Source organism: Strongylocentrotus purpuratus, unplaced genomic scaffold, assembly GCF_000002235.5.
Source record: "Strongylocentrotus purpuratus isolate Spur 01 unplaced genomic scaffold, Spur_5.0 spur5_scaffold_1, whole genome shotgun sequence".
NCBI classification, from domain to species: domain Eukaryota; kingdom Metazoa; phylum Echinodermata; class Echinoidea; order Camarodonta; family Strongylocentrotidae; genus Strongylocentrotus; species Strongylocentrotus purpuratus.
Genome location: NW_022145594.1, coordinates 27,696,247 through 27,709,269, shown reverse-complemented (window position 1 = coordinate 27,709,269; position 13,023 = coordinate 27,696,247). Strand labels below are relative to the sequence as shown.

The window sequence follows — 13,023 nt, the reverse complement described above, 5'->3', positions numbered from 1 at the left end:
TTGTTCTTGCCTACATAACGTTCAGTACGACTTTTGAATTAATACTATGTTCCTTATGTATCACTGTGCAATAAAAGATGTATCTAATCAACAGATTCGCGACGTCATGATACATCACAAGTATTCACTGTGCTTATCCAGTCGTGACGTTCTAACGCGGATTCTTGAATATGGTACAAAATGGTTGGTGTTGCATGGTCGCTTGAAGGGTGACTCGAAGCAAATGTTTTCTCCTTTAATGATCAATATCTTTCTTTTTACCTATAATTCTGTGATTTATTTCATCCCATTCGTTTGAACACACAGTAACGTTTCTGCAGTGTGGCATTCGTTTTTCAAAAGCTTTTACCGTTTAAAAGATATCGTACAAAATTGACTACGTGAAGTCTGTAAAAGCAACATTTTGATCACCGCATCGCCTGGTCCGTAGGATTTGGATATTCTTCTTCAGCTTCGGTGTGCAATTATCGCTTCTCGGCCTTTTGGCTAAGATCATGTGTAGTATCTGTTCTTTTCAGCTTAATATCTGAAACGCGACTCACCGAGTCGCTTGTATATTAAACTGATTTTTGAACCTAGGCCATGGAATAGGGGCTTGCTCCGTCCTGGCCACGGGTTGGCCCGGTATTGCAGTACTTCCGGGATCGGCCCACCCCTCAGGGGGTTAAAATATACCAAAGAAAGAACTCTTTTCCTCTCCATTTTTACTTTTTACTTTTACTGTATCTCTGATGATATTCATCGATTATCTTTCAACTAGCTTTCAAATACGAATTTGCATATTATGACGTCAGCATTTTTATGGAAAACGATTTTTTTTTTTTTTTTTTTTTTTTTTTTTTTTTCTTATCGATTTTCTTTCAATTTGTTCTTGCCTACATAACGTTCAGTACGACTTTTGAATTAATACTATGTTCCTTATGTATCACTGTGCAATAAAAGATGTATCTAATCAACAGATTCGCGACGTCATGATACATCACAAGTATTCACTGTGCTTATCCAGTCGTGACGTTCTAACGCGGATTCTTGAATATGGTACAAAATGGTTGGTGTTGCATGGTCGCTTGAAGGGTGACTCGAAGCAAATGTTTTCTCCTTTAATGATCAATATCTTTCTTTTTACCTATAATTCTGTGATTTATTTCATCCCATTCGTTTGAACACACAGTAACGTTTCTGCAGTGTGGCATTCGTTTTTCAAAAGCTTTTACCGTTTAAAAGATATCGTACAAAATTGACTACGTGAAGTCTGTAAAAGCAACATTTTGATCACCGCATCGCCTGGTCCGTAGGATTTGGATATTCTTCTTCAGCTTCGGTGTGCAATTATCGCTTCTCGGCCTTTTGGCTAAGATCATGTGTAGTATCTGTTCTTTTCAGCTTAATATCTGAAACGCGACTCACCGAGTCGCTTGTATATTAAACTGATTTTTGAACCTAGGCCATGGAATAGGGGCTTGCTCCGTCCTGGCCACGGGTTGGCCCGGTATTGCAGTACTTCCGGGATCGGCCCACCCCTCAGGGGGTTAAAATATACCAAAGAAAGAACTCTTTTCCTCTCCATTTTTACTTTTTACTTTTACTGTATCTCTGATGATATTCATCGATTATCTTTCAACTAGCTTTCAAATACGAATTTGCATATTATGACGTCAGCATTTTTATGGAAAACGATTTTTTTTTTTTTTTTTTTTTTTTTTTTTTTTTTCTTATCGATTTTCTTTCAATTTGTTCTTGCCTACATAACGTTCAGTACGACTTTTGAATTAATACTATGTTCCTTATGTATCACTGTGCAATAAAAGATGTATCTAATCAACAGATTCGCGACGTCATGATACATCACAAGTATTCACTGTGCTTATCCAGTCGTGACGTTCTAACGCGGATTCTTGAATATGGTACAAAATGGTTGGTGTTGCATGGTCGCTTGAAGGGTGACTCGAAGCAAATGTTTTCTCCTTTAATGATCAATATCTTTCTTTTTACCTATAATTCTGTGATTTATTTCATCCCATTCGTTTGAACACACAGTAACGTTTCTGCAGTGTGGCATTCGTTTTTCAAAAGCTTTTACCGTTTAAAAGATATCGTACAAAATTGACTACGTGAAGTCTGTAAAAGCAACATTTTGATCACCGCATCGCCTGGTCCGTAGGATTTGGATATTCTTCTTCAGCTTCGGTGTGCAATTATCGCTTCTCGGCCTTTTGGCTAAGATCATGTGTAGTATCTGTTCTTTTCAGCTTAATATCTGAAACGCGACTCACCGAGTCGCTTGTATATTAAACTGATTTTTGAACCTAGGCCATGGAATAGGGGCTTGCTCCGTCCTGGCCACGGGTTGGCCCGGTATTGCAGTACTTCCGGGATCGGCCCACCCCTCAGGGGGTTAAAATATACCAAAGAAAGAACTCTTTTCCTCTCCATTTTTACTTTTTACTTTTACTGTATCTCTGATGATATTCATCGATTATCTTTCAACTAGCTTTCAAATACGAATTTGCATATTATGACGTCAGCATTTTTATGGAAAACGATTTTTTTTTTTTTTTTTTTTTTTTTTTTTTTTTCTTATCGATTTTCTTTCAATTTGTTCTTGCCTACATAACGTTCAGTACGACTTTTGAATTAATACTATGTTCCTTATGTATCACTGTGCAATAAAAGATGTATCTAATCAACAGATTCGCGACGTCATGATACATCACAAGTATTCACTGTGCTTATCCAGTCGTGACGTTCTAACGCGGATTCTTGAATATGGTACAAAATGGTTGGTGTTGCATGGTCGCTTGAAGGGTGACTCGAAGCAAATGTTTTCTCCTTTAATGATCAATATCTTTCTTTTTACCTATAATTCTGTGATTTATTTCATCCCATTCGTTTGAACACACAGTAACGTTTCTGCAGTGTGGCATTCGTTTTTCAAAAGCTTTTACCGTTTAAAAGATATCGTACAAAATTGACTACGTGAAGTCTGTAAAAGCAACATTTTGATCACCGCATCGCCTGGTCCGTAGGATTTGGATATTCTTCTTCAGCTTCGGTGTGCAATTATCGCTTCTCGGCCTTTTGGCTAAGATCATGTGTAGTATCTGTTCTTTTCAGCTTAATATCTGAAACGCGACTCACCGAGTCGCTTGTATATTAAACTGATTTTTGAACCTAGGCCATGGAATAGGGGCTTGCTCCGTCCTGGCCACGGGTTGGCCCGGTATTGCAGTACTTCCGGGATCGGCCCACCCCTCAGGGGGTTAAAATATACCAAAGAAAGAACTCTTTTCCTCTCCATTTTTACTTTTTACTTTTACTGTATCTCTGATGATATTCATCGATTATCTTTCAACTAGCTTTCAAATACGAATTTGCATATTATGACGTCAGCATTTTTATGGAAAACGATTTTTTTTTTTTTTTTTTTTTTTTTTTTTTTTTTCTTATCGATTTTCTTTCAATTTGTTCTTGCCTACATAACGTTCAGTACGACTTTTGAATTAATACTATGTTCCTTATGTATCACTGTGCAATAAAAGATGTATCTAATCAACAGATTCGCGACGTCATGATACATCACAAGTATTCACTGTGCTTATCCAGTCGTGACGTTCTAACGCGGATTCTTGAATATGGTACAAAATGGTTGGTGTTGCATGGTCGCTTGAAGGGTGACTCGAAGCAAATGTTTTCTCCTTTAATGATCAATATCTTTCTTTTTACCTATAATTCTGTGATTTATTTCATCCCATTCGTTTGAACACACAGTAACGTTTCTGCAGTGTGGCATTCGTTTTTCAAAAGCTTTTACCGTTTAAAAGATATCGTACAAAATTGACTACGTGAAGTCTGTAAAAGCAACATTTTGATCACCGCATCGCCTGGTCCGTAGGATTTGGATATTCTTCTTCAGCTTCGGTGTGCAATTATCGCTTCTCGGCCTTTTGGCTAAGATCATGTGTAGTATCTGTTCTTTTCAGCTTAATATCTGAAACGCGACTCACCGAGTCGCTTGTATATTAAACTGATTTTTGAACCTAGGCCATGGAATAGGGGCTTGCTCCGTCCTGGCCACGGGTTGGCCCGGTATTGCAGTACTTCCGGGATCGGCCCACCCCTCAGGGGGTTAAAATATACCAAAGAAAGAACTCTTTTCCTCTCCATTTTTACTTTTTACTTTTACTGTATCTCTGATGATATTCATCGATTATCTTTCAACTAGCTTTCAAATACGAATTTGCATATTATGACGTCAGCATTTTTATGGAAAACGATTTTTTTTTTTTTTTTTTTTTTTTTTTTTTTTTTCTTATCGATTTTCTTTCAATTTGTTCTTGCCTACATAACGTTCAGTACGACTTTTGAATTAATACTATGTTCCTTATGTATCACTGTGCAATAAAAGATGTATCTAATCAACAGATTCGCGACGTCATGATACATCACAAGTATTCACTGTGCTTATCCAGTCGTGACGTTCTAACGCGGATTCTTGAATATGGTACAAAATGGTTGGTGTTGCATGGTCGCTTGAAGGGTGACTCGAAGCAAATGTTTTCTCCTTTAATGATCAATATCTTTCTTTTTACCTATAATTCTGTGATTTATTTCATCCCATTCGTTTGAACACACAGTAACGTTTCTGCAGTGTGGCATTCGTTTTTCAAAAGCTTTTACCGTTTAAAAGATATCGTACAAAATTGACTACGTGAAGTCTGTAAAAGCAACATTTTGATCACCGCATCGCCTGGTCCGTAGGATTTGGATATTCTTCTTCAGCTTCGGTGTGCAATTATCGCTTCTCGGCCTTTTGGCTAAGATCATGTGTAGTATCTGTTCTTTTCAGCTTAATATCTGAAACGCGACTCACCGAGTCGCTTGTATATTAAACTGATTTTTGAACCTAGGCCATGGAATAGGGGCTTGCTCCGTCCTGGCCACGGGTTGGCCCGGTATTGCAGTACTTCCGGGATCGGCCCACCCCTCAGGGGGTTAAAATATACCAAAGAAAGAACTCTTTTCCTCTCCATTTTTACTTTTTACTTTTACTGTATCTCTGATGATATTCATCGATTATCTTTCAACTAGCTTTCAAATACGAATTTGCATATTATGACGTCAGCATTTTTATGGAAAACGATTTTTTTTTTTTTTTTTTTTTTTTTTTTTTTTTTTCTTATCGATTTTCTTTCAATTTGTTCTTGCCTACATAACGTTCAGTACGACTTTTGAATTAATACTATGTTCCTTATGTATCACTGTGCAATAAAAGATGTATCTAATCAACAGATTCGCGACGTCATGATACATCACAAGTATTCACTGTGCTTATCCAGTCGTGACGTTCTAACGCGGATTCTTGAATATGGTACAAAATGGTTGGTGTTGCATGGTCGCTTGAAGGGTGACTCGAAGCAAATGTTTTCTCCTTTAATGATCAATATCTTTCTTTTTACCTATAATTCTGTGATTTATTTCATCCCATTCGTTTGAACACACAGTAACGTTTCTGCAGTGTGGCATTCGTTTTTCAAAAGCTTTTACCGTTTAAAAGATATCGTACAAAATTGACTACGTGAAGTCTGTAAAAGCAACATTTTGATCACCGCATCGCCTGGTCCGTAGGATTTGGATATTCTTCTTCAGCTTCGGTGTGCAATTATCGCTTCTCGGCCTTTTGGCTAAGATCATGTGTAGTATCTGTTCTTTTCAGCTTAATATCTGAAACGCGACTCACCGAGTCGCTTGTATATTAAACTGATTTTTGAACCTAGGCCATGGAATAGGGGCTTGCTCCGTCCTGGCCACGGGTTGGCCCGGTATTGCAGTACTTCCGGGATCGGCCCACCCCTCAGGGGGTTAAAATATACCAAAGAAAGAACTCTTTTCCTCTCCATTTTTACTTTTTACTTTTACTGTATCTCTGATGATATTCATCGATTATCTTTCAACTAGCTTTCAAATACGAATTTGCATATTATGACGTCAGCATTTTTATGGAAAACGATTTTTTTTTTTTTTTTTTTTTTTTTTTTTTTTTTCTTATCGATTTTCTTTCAATTTGTTCTTGCCTACATAACGTTCAGTACGACTTTTGAATTAATACTATGTTCCTTATGTATCACTGTGCAATAAAAGATGTATCTAATCAACAGATTCGCGACGTCATGATACATCACAAGTATTCACTGTGCTTATCCAGTCGTGACGTTCTAACGCGGATTCTTGAATATGGTACAAAATGGTTGGTGTTGCATGGTCGCTTGAAGGGTGACTCGAAGCAAATGTTTTCTCCTTTAATGATCAATATCTTTCTTTTTACCTATAATTCTGTGATTTATTTCATCCCATTCGTTTGAACACACAGTAACGTTTCTGCAGTGTGGCATTCGTTTTTCAAAAGCTTTTACCGTTTAAAAGATATCGTACAAAATTGACTACGTGAAGTCTGTAAAAGCAACATTTTGATCACCGCATCGCCTGGTCCGTAGGATTTGGATATTCTTCTTCAGCTTCGGTGTGCAATTATCGCTTCTCGGCCTTTTGGCTAAGATCATGTGTAGTATCTGTTCTTTTCAGCTTAATATCTGAAACGCGACTCACCGAGTCGCTTGTATATTAAACTGATTTTTGAACCTAGGCCATGGAATAGGGGCTTGCTCCGTCCTGGCCACGGGTTGGCCCGGTATTGCAGTACTTCCGGGATCGGCCCACCCCTCAGGGGGTTAAAATATACCAAAGAAAGAACTCTTTTCCTCTCCATTTTTACTTTTTACTTTTACTGTATCTCTGATGATATTCATCGATTATCTTTCAACTAGCTTTCAAATACGAATTTGCATATTATGACGTCAGCATTTTTATGGAAAACGATTTTTTTTTTTTTTTTTTTTTTTTTTTTTTCTTATCGATTTTCTTTCAATTTGTTCTTGCCTACATAACGTTCAGTACGACTTTTGAATTAATACTATGTTCCTTATGTATCACTGTGCAATAAAAGATGTATCTAATCAACAGATTCGCGACGTCATGATACATCACAAGTATTCACTGTGCTTATCCAGTCGTGACGTTCTAACGCGGATTCTTGAATATGGTACAAAATGGTTGGTGTTGCATGGTCGCTTGAAGGGTGACTCGAAGCAAATGTTTTCTCCTTTAATGATCAATATCTTTCTTTTTACCTATAATTCTGTGATTTATTTCATCCCATTCGTTTGAACACACAGTAACGTTTCTGCAGTGTGGCATTCGTTTTTCAAAAGCTTTTACCGTTTAAAAGATATCGTACAAAATTGACTACGTGAAGTCTGTAAAAGCAACATTTTGATCACCGCATCGCCTGGTCCGTAGGATTTGGATATTCTTCTTCAGCTTCGGTGTGCAATTATCGCTTCTCGGCCTTTTGGCTAAGATCATGTGTAGTATCTGTTCTTTTCAGCTTAATATCTGAAACGCGACTCACCGAGTCGCTTGTATATTAAACTGATTTTTGAACCTAGGCCATGGAATAGGGGCTTGCTCCGTCCTGGCCACGGGTTGGCCCGGTATTGCAGTACTTCCGGGATCGGCCCACCCCTCAGGGGGTTAAAATATACCAAAGAAAGAACTCTTTTCCTCTCCATTTTTACTTTTTACTTTTACTGTATCTCTGATGATATTCATCGATTATCTTTCAACTAGCTTTCAAATACGAATTTGCATATTATGACGTCAGCATTTTTATGGAAAACGATTTTTTTTTTTTTTTTTTTTTTTTTTTTTTCTTATCGATTTTCTTTCAATTTGTTCTTGCCTACATAACGTTCAGTACGACTTTTGAATTAATACTATGTTCCTTATGTATCACTGTGCAATAAAAGATGTATCTAATCAACAGATTCGCGACGTCATGATACATCACAAGTATTCACTGTGCTTATCCAGTCGTGACGTTCTAACGCGGATTCTTGAATATGGTACAAAATGGTTGGTGTTGCATGGTCGCTTGAAGGGTGACTCGAAGCAAATGTTTTCTCCTTTAATGATCAATATCTTTCTTTTTACCTATAATTCTGTGATTTATTTCATCCCATTCGTTTGAACACACAGTAACGTTTCTGCAGTGTGGCATTCGTTTTTCAAAAGCTTTTACCGTTTAAAAGATATCGTACAAAATTGACTACGTGAAGTCTGTAAAAGCAACATTTTGATCACCGCATCGCCTGGTCCGTAGGATTTGGATATTCTTCTTCAGCTTCGGTGTGCAATTATCGCTTCTCGGCCTTTTGGCTAAGATCATGTGTAGTATCTGTTCTTTTCAGCTTAATATCTGAAACGCGACTCACCGAGTCGCTTGTATATTAAACTGATTTTTGAACCTAGGCCATGGAATAGGGGCTTGCTCCGTCCTGGCCACGGGTTGGCCCGGTATTGCAGTACTTCCGGGATCGGCCCACCCCTCAGGGGGTTAAAATATACCAAAGAAAGAACTCTTTTCCTCTCCATTTTTACTTTTTACTTTTACTGTATCTCTGATGATATTCATCGATTATCTTTCAACTAGCTTTCAAATACGAATTTGCATATTATGACGTCAGCATTTTTATGGAAAACGATTTTTTTTTTTTTTTTTTTTTTTTTTTTTTTTTTCTTATCGATTTTCTTTCAATTTGTTCTTGCCTACATAACGTTCAGTACGACTTTTGAATTAATACTATGTTCCTTATGTATCACTGTGCAATAAAAGATGTATCTAATCAACAGATTCGCGACGTCATGATACATCACAAGTATTCACTGTGCTTATCCAGTCGTGACGTTCTAACGCGGATTCTTGAATATGGTACAAAATGGTTGGTGTTGCATGGTCGCTTGAAGGGTGACTCGAAGCAAATGTTTTCTCCTTTAATGATCAATATCTTTCTTTTTACCTATAATTCTGTGATTTATTTCATCCCATTCGTTTGAACACACAGTAACGTTTCTGCAGTGTGGCATTCGTTTTTCAAAAGCTTTTACCGTTTAAAAGATATCGTACAAAATTGACTACGTGAAGTCTGTAAAAGCAACATTTTGATCACCGCATCGCCTGGTCCGTAGGATTTGGATATTCTTCTTCAGCTTCGGTGTGCAATTATCGCTTCTCGGCCTTTTGGCTAAGATCATGTGTAGTATCTGTTCTTTTCAGCTTAATATCTGAAACGCGACTCACCGAGTCGCTTGTATATTAAACTGATTTTTGAACCTAGGCCATGGAATAGGGGCTTGCTCCGTCCTGGCCACGGGTTGGCCCGGTATTGCAGTACTTCCGGGATCGGCCCACCCCTCAGGGGGTTAAAATATACCAAAGAAAGAACTCTTTTCCTCTCCATTTTTACTTTTTACTTTTACTGTATCTCTGATGATATTCATCGATTATCTTTCAACTAGCTTTCAAATACGAATTTGCATATTATGACGTCAGCATTTTTATGGAAAACGATTTTTTTTTTTTTTTTTTTTTTTTTTTTTTTTTTCTTATCGATTTTCTTTCAATTTGTTCTTGCCTACATAACGTTCAGTACGACTTTTGAATTAATACTATGTTCCTTATGTATCACTGTGCAATAAAAGATGTATCTAATCAACAGATTCGCGACGTCATGATACATCACAAGTATTCACTGTGCTTATCCAGTCGTGACGTTCTAACGCGGATTCTTGAATATGGTACAAAATGGTTGGTGTTGCATGGTCGCTTGAAGGGTGACTCGAAGCAAATGTTTTCTCCTTTAATGATCAATATCTTTCTTTTTACCTATAATTCTGTGATTTATTTCATCCCATTCGTTTGAACACACAGTAACGTTTCTGCAGTGTGGCATTCGTTTTTCAAAAGCTTTTACCGTTTAAAAGATATCGTACAAAATTGACTACGTGAAGTCTGTAAAAGCAACATTTTGATCACCGCATCGCCTGGTCCGTAGGATTTGGATATTCTTCTTCAGCTTCGGTGTGCAATTATCGCTTCTCGGCCTTTTGGCTAAGATCATGTGTAGTATCTGTTCTTTTCAGCTTAATATCTGAAACGCGACTCACCGAGTCGCTTGTATATTAAACTGATTTTTGAACCTAGGCCATGGAATAGGGGCTTGCTCCGTCCTGGCCACGGGTTGGCCCGGTATTGCAGTACTTCCGGGATCGGCCCACCCCTCAGGGGGTTAAAATATACCAAAGAAAGAACTCTTTTCCTCTCCATTTTTACTTTTTACTTTTACTGTATCTCTGATGATATTCATCGATTATCTTTCAACTAGCTTTCAAATACGAATTTGCATATTATGACGTCAGCATTTTTATGGAAAACGATTTTTTTTTTTTTTTTTTTTTTTTTTTTTTTTTCTTATCGATTTTCTTTCAATTTGTTCTTGCCTACATAACGTTCAGTACGACTTTTGAATTAATACTATGTTCCTTATGTATCACTGTGCAATAAAAGATGTATCTAATCAACAGATTCGCGACGTCATGATACATCACAAGTATTCACTGTGCTTATCCAGTCGTGACGTTCTAACGCGGATTCTTGAATATGGTACAAAATGGTTGGTGTTGCATGGTCGCTTGAAGGGTGACTCGAAGCAAATGTTTTCTCCTTTAATGATCAATATCTTTCTTTTTACCTATAATTCTGTGATTTATTTCATCCCATTCGTTTGAACACACAGTAACGTTTCTGCAGTGTGGCATTCGTTTTTCAAAAGCTTTTACCGTTTAAAAGATATCGTACAAAATTGACTACGTGAAGTCTGTAAAAGCAACATTTTGATCACCGCATCGCCTGGTCCGTAGGATTTGGATATTCTTCTTCAGCTTCGGTGTGCAATTATCGCTTCTCGGCCTTTTGGCTAAGATCATGTGTAGTATCTGTTCTTTTCAGCTTAATATCTGAAACGCGACTCACCGAGTCGCTTGTATATTAAACTGATTTTTGAACCTAGGCCATGGAATAGGGGCTTGCTCCGTCCTGGCCACGGGTTGGCCCGGTATTGCAGTACTTCCGGGATCGGCCCACCCCTCAGGGGGTTAAAATATACCAAAGAAAGAACTCTTTTCCTCTCCATTTTTACTTTTTACTTTTACTGTATCTCTGATGATATTCATCGATTATCTTTCAACTAGCTTTCAAATACGAATTTGCATATTATGACGTCAGCATTTTTATGGAAAACGATTTTTTTTTTTTTTTTTTTTTTTTTTTTTTTTTTCTTATCGATTTTCTTTCAATTTGTTCTTGCCTACATAACGTTCAGTACGACTTTTGAATTAATACTATGTTCCTTATGTATCACTGTGCAATAAAAGATGTATCTAATCAACAGATTCGCGACGTCATGATACATCACAAGTATTCACTGTGCTTATCCAGTCGTGACGTTCTAACGCGGATTCTTGAATATGGTACAAAATGGTTGGTGTTGCATGGTCGCTTGAAGGGTGACTCGAAGCAAATGTTTTCTCCTTTAATGATCAATATCTTTCTTTTTACCTATAATTCTGTGATTTATTTCATCCCATTCGTTTGAACACACAGTAACGTTTCTGCAGTGTGGCATTCGTTTTTCAAAAGCTTTTACCGTTTAAAAGATATCGTACAAAATTGACTACGTGAAGTCTGTAAAAGCAACATTTTGATCACCGCATCGCCTGGTCCGTAGGATTTGGATATTCTTCTTCAGCTTCGGTGTGCAATTATCGCTTCTCGGCCTTTTGGCTAAGATCATGTGTAGTATCTGTTCTTTTCAGCTTAATATCTGAAACGCGACTCACCGAGTCGCTTGTATATTAAACTGATTTTTGAACCTAGGCCATGGAATAGGGGCTTGCTCCGTCCTGGCCACGGGTTGGCCCGGTATTGCAGTACTTCCGGGATCGGCCCACCCCTCAGGGGGTTAAAATATACCAAAGAAAGAACTCTTTTCCTCTCCATTTTTACTTTTTACTTTTACTGTATCTCTGATGATATTCATCGATTATCTTTCAACTAGCTTTCAAATACGAATTTGCATATTATGACGTCAGCATTTTTATGGAAAACGATTTTTTTTTTTTTTTTTTTTTTTTTTTTTTTTTCTTATCGATTTTCTTTCAATTTGTTCTTGCCTACATAACGTTCAGTACGACTTTTGAATTAATACTATGTTCCTTATGTATCACTGTGCAATAAAAGATGTATCTAATCAACAGATTCGCGACGTCATGATACATCACAAGTATTCACTGTGCTTATCCAGTCGTGACGTTCTAACGCGGATTCTTGAATATGGTACAAAATGGTTGGTGTTGCATGGTCGCTTGAAGGGTGACTCGAAGCAAATGTTTTCTCCTTTAATGATCAATATCTTTCTTTTTACCTATAATTCTGTGATTTATTTCATCCCATTCGTTTGAACACACAGTAACGTTTCTGCAGTGTGGCATTCGTTTTTCAAAAGCTTTTACCGTTTAAAAGATATCGTACAAAATTGACTACGTGAAGTCTGTAAAAGCAACATTTTGATCACCGCATCGCCTGGTCCGTAGGATTTGGATATTCTTCTTCAGCTTCGGTGTGCAATTATCGCTTCTCGGCCTTTTGGCTAAGATCATGTGTAGTATCTGTTCTTTTCAGCTTAATATCTGAAACGCGACTCACCGAGTCGCTTGTATATTAAACTGATTTTTGAACCTAGGCCATGGAATAGGGGCTTGCTCCGTCCTGGCCACGGGTTGGCCCGGTATTGCAGTACTTCCGGGATCGGCCCACCCCTCAGGGGGTTAAAATATACCAAAGAAAGAACTCTTTTCCTCTCCATTTTTACTTTTTACTTTTACTGTATCTCTGATGATATTCATCGATTATCTTTCAACTAGCTTTCAAATACGAATTTGCATATTATGACGTCAGCATTTTTATGGAAAACGATTTTTTTTTTTTTTTTTTTTTTTTTTTTTTTTTCTTATCGATTTTCTTTCAATTTGTTCTTGCCTACATAACGTTCAGTACGACTTTTGAATTAATAC

General features: G+C 37.4%; 15 non-coding genes across 15 annotated transcripts; all 15 read left to right on the top strand.

The window, feature by feature from the left end:
• The first annotated feature begins 466 nt into the window (after nt 1–466).
• On the top strand, nt 467–658 carry LOC115917747. Its single transcript, XR_004062960.1, has one exon. It is a non-coding gene; the product is annotated as a U2 spliceosomal RNA (small nuclear RNA).
• A 673-nt stretch (nt 659–1,331) lies between these two features.
• LOC115917745 lies at nt 1,332–1,523 on the top strand. The gene has a single exon (XR_004062958.1). It is a non-coding gene; the product is annotated as a U2 spliceosomal RNA (small nuclear RNA).
• Nucleotides 1,524–2,197: 674 nt separating this feature from the next.
• Nucleotides 2,198–2,389, top strand: LOC115917744. The gene has a single exon (XR_004062957.1). It is a non-coding gene; the product is annotated as a U2 spliceosomal RNA (small nuclear RNA).
• Nucleotides 2,390–3,062: 673 nt separating this feature from the next.
• Nucleotides 3,063–3,254, top strand: LOC115917743. The gene has a single exon (XR_004062956.1). It is a non-coding gene; the product is annotated as a U2 spliceosomal RNA (small nuclear RNA).
• A 674-nt stretch (nt 3,255–3,928) lies between these two features.
• Nucleotides 3,929–4,120, top strand: LOC115917742. Its single transcript, XR_004062955.1, has one exon. It is a non-coding gene; the product is annotated as a U2 spliceosomal RNA (small nuclear RNA).
• Nucleotides 4,121–4,794: 674 nt separating this feature from the next.
• Nucleotides 4,795–4,986, top strand: LOC115917741. The gene has a single exon (XR_004062954.1). It is a non-coding gene; the product is annotated as a U2 spliceosomal RNA (small nuclear RNA).
• A 675-nt stretch (nt 4,987–5,661) lies between these two features.
• On the top strand, nt 5,662–5,853 carry LOC115917740. The gene has a single exon (XR_004062953.1). It is a non-coding gene; the product is annotated as a U2 spliceosomal RNA (small nuclear RNA).
• Nucleotides 5,854–6,527: 674 nt separating this feature from the next.
• Nucleotides 6,528–6,719, top strand: LOC115917739. Its single transcript, XR_004062952.1, has one exon. It is a non-coding gene; the product is annotated as a U2 spliceosomal RNA (small nuclear RNA).
• Nucleotides 6,720–7,389: 670 nt separating this feature from the next.
• On the top strand, nt 7,390–7,578 carry U2 (RNA, U2 small nuclear). Its single transcript, NR_002566.2, has one exon. It is a non-coding gene; the product is annotated as an RNA, U2 small nuclear (small nuclear RNA).
• Nucleotides 7,579–8,251: 673 nt separating this feature from the next.
• On the top strand, nt 8,252–8,443 carry LOC115917738. The gene has a single exon (XR_004062951.1). It is a non-coding gene; the product is annotated as a U2 spliceosomal RNA (small nuclear RNA).
• Nucleotides 8,444–9,117: 674 nt separating this feature from the next.
• On the top strand, nt 9,118–9,309 carry LOC115917737. The gene has a single exon (XR_004062950.1). It is a non-coding gene; the product is annotated as a U2 spliceosomal RNA (small nuclear RNA).
• Nucleotides 9,310–9,983: 674 nt separating this feature from the next.
• Nucleotides 9,984–10,175, top strand: LOC115917735. Its single transcript, XR_004062948.1, has one exon. It is a non-coding gene; the product is annotated as a U2 spliceosomal RNA (small nuclear RNA).
• Nucleotides 10,176–10,848: 673 nt separating this feature from the next.
• Nucleotides 10,849–11,040, top strand: LOC115917734. The gene has a single exon (XR_004062947.1). It is a non-coding gene; the product is annotated as a U2 spliceosomal RNA (small nuclear RNA).
• Nucleotides 11,041–11,714: 674 nt separating this feature from the next.
• LOC115917733 lies at nt 11,715–11,906 on the top strand. The gene has a single exon (XR_004062946.1). It is a non-coding gene; the product is annotated as a U2 spliceosomal RNA (small nuclear RNA).
• A 673-nt stretch (nt 11,907–12,579) lies between these two features.
• On the top strand, nt 12,580–12,771 carry LOC115917732. The gene has a single exon (XR_004062945.1). It is a non-coding gene; the product is annotated as a U2 spliceosomal RNA (small nuclear RNA).
• The last annotated feature ends 252 nt before the right edge of the window (nt 12,772–13,023 follow it).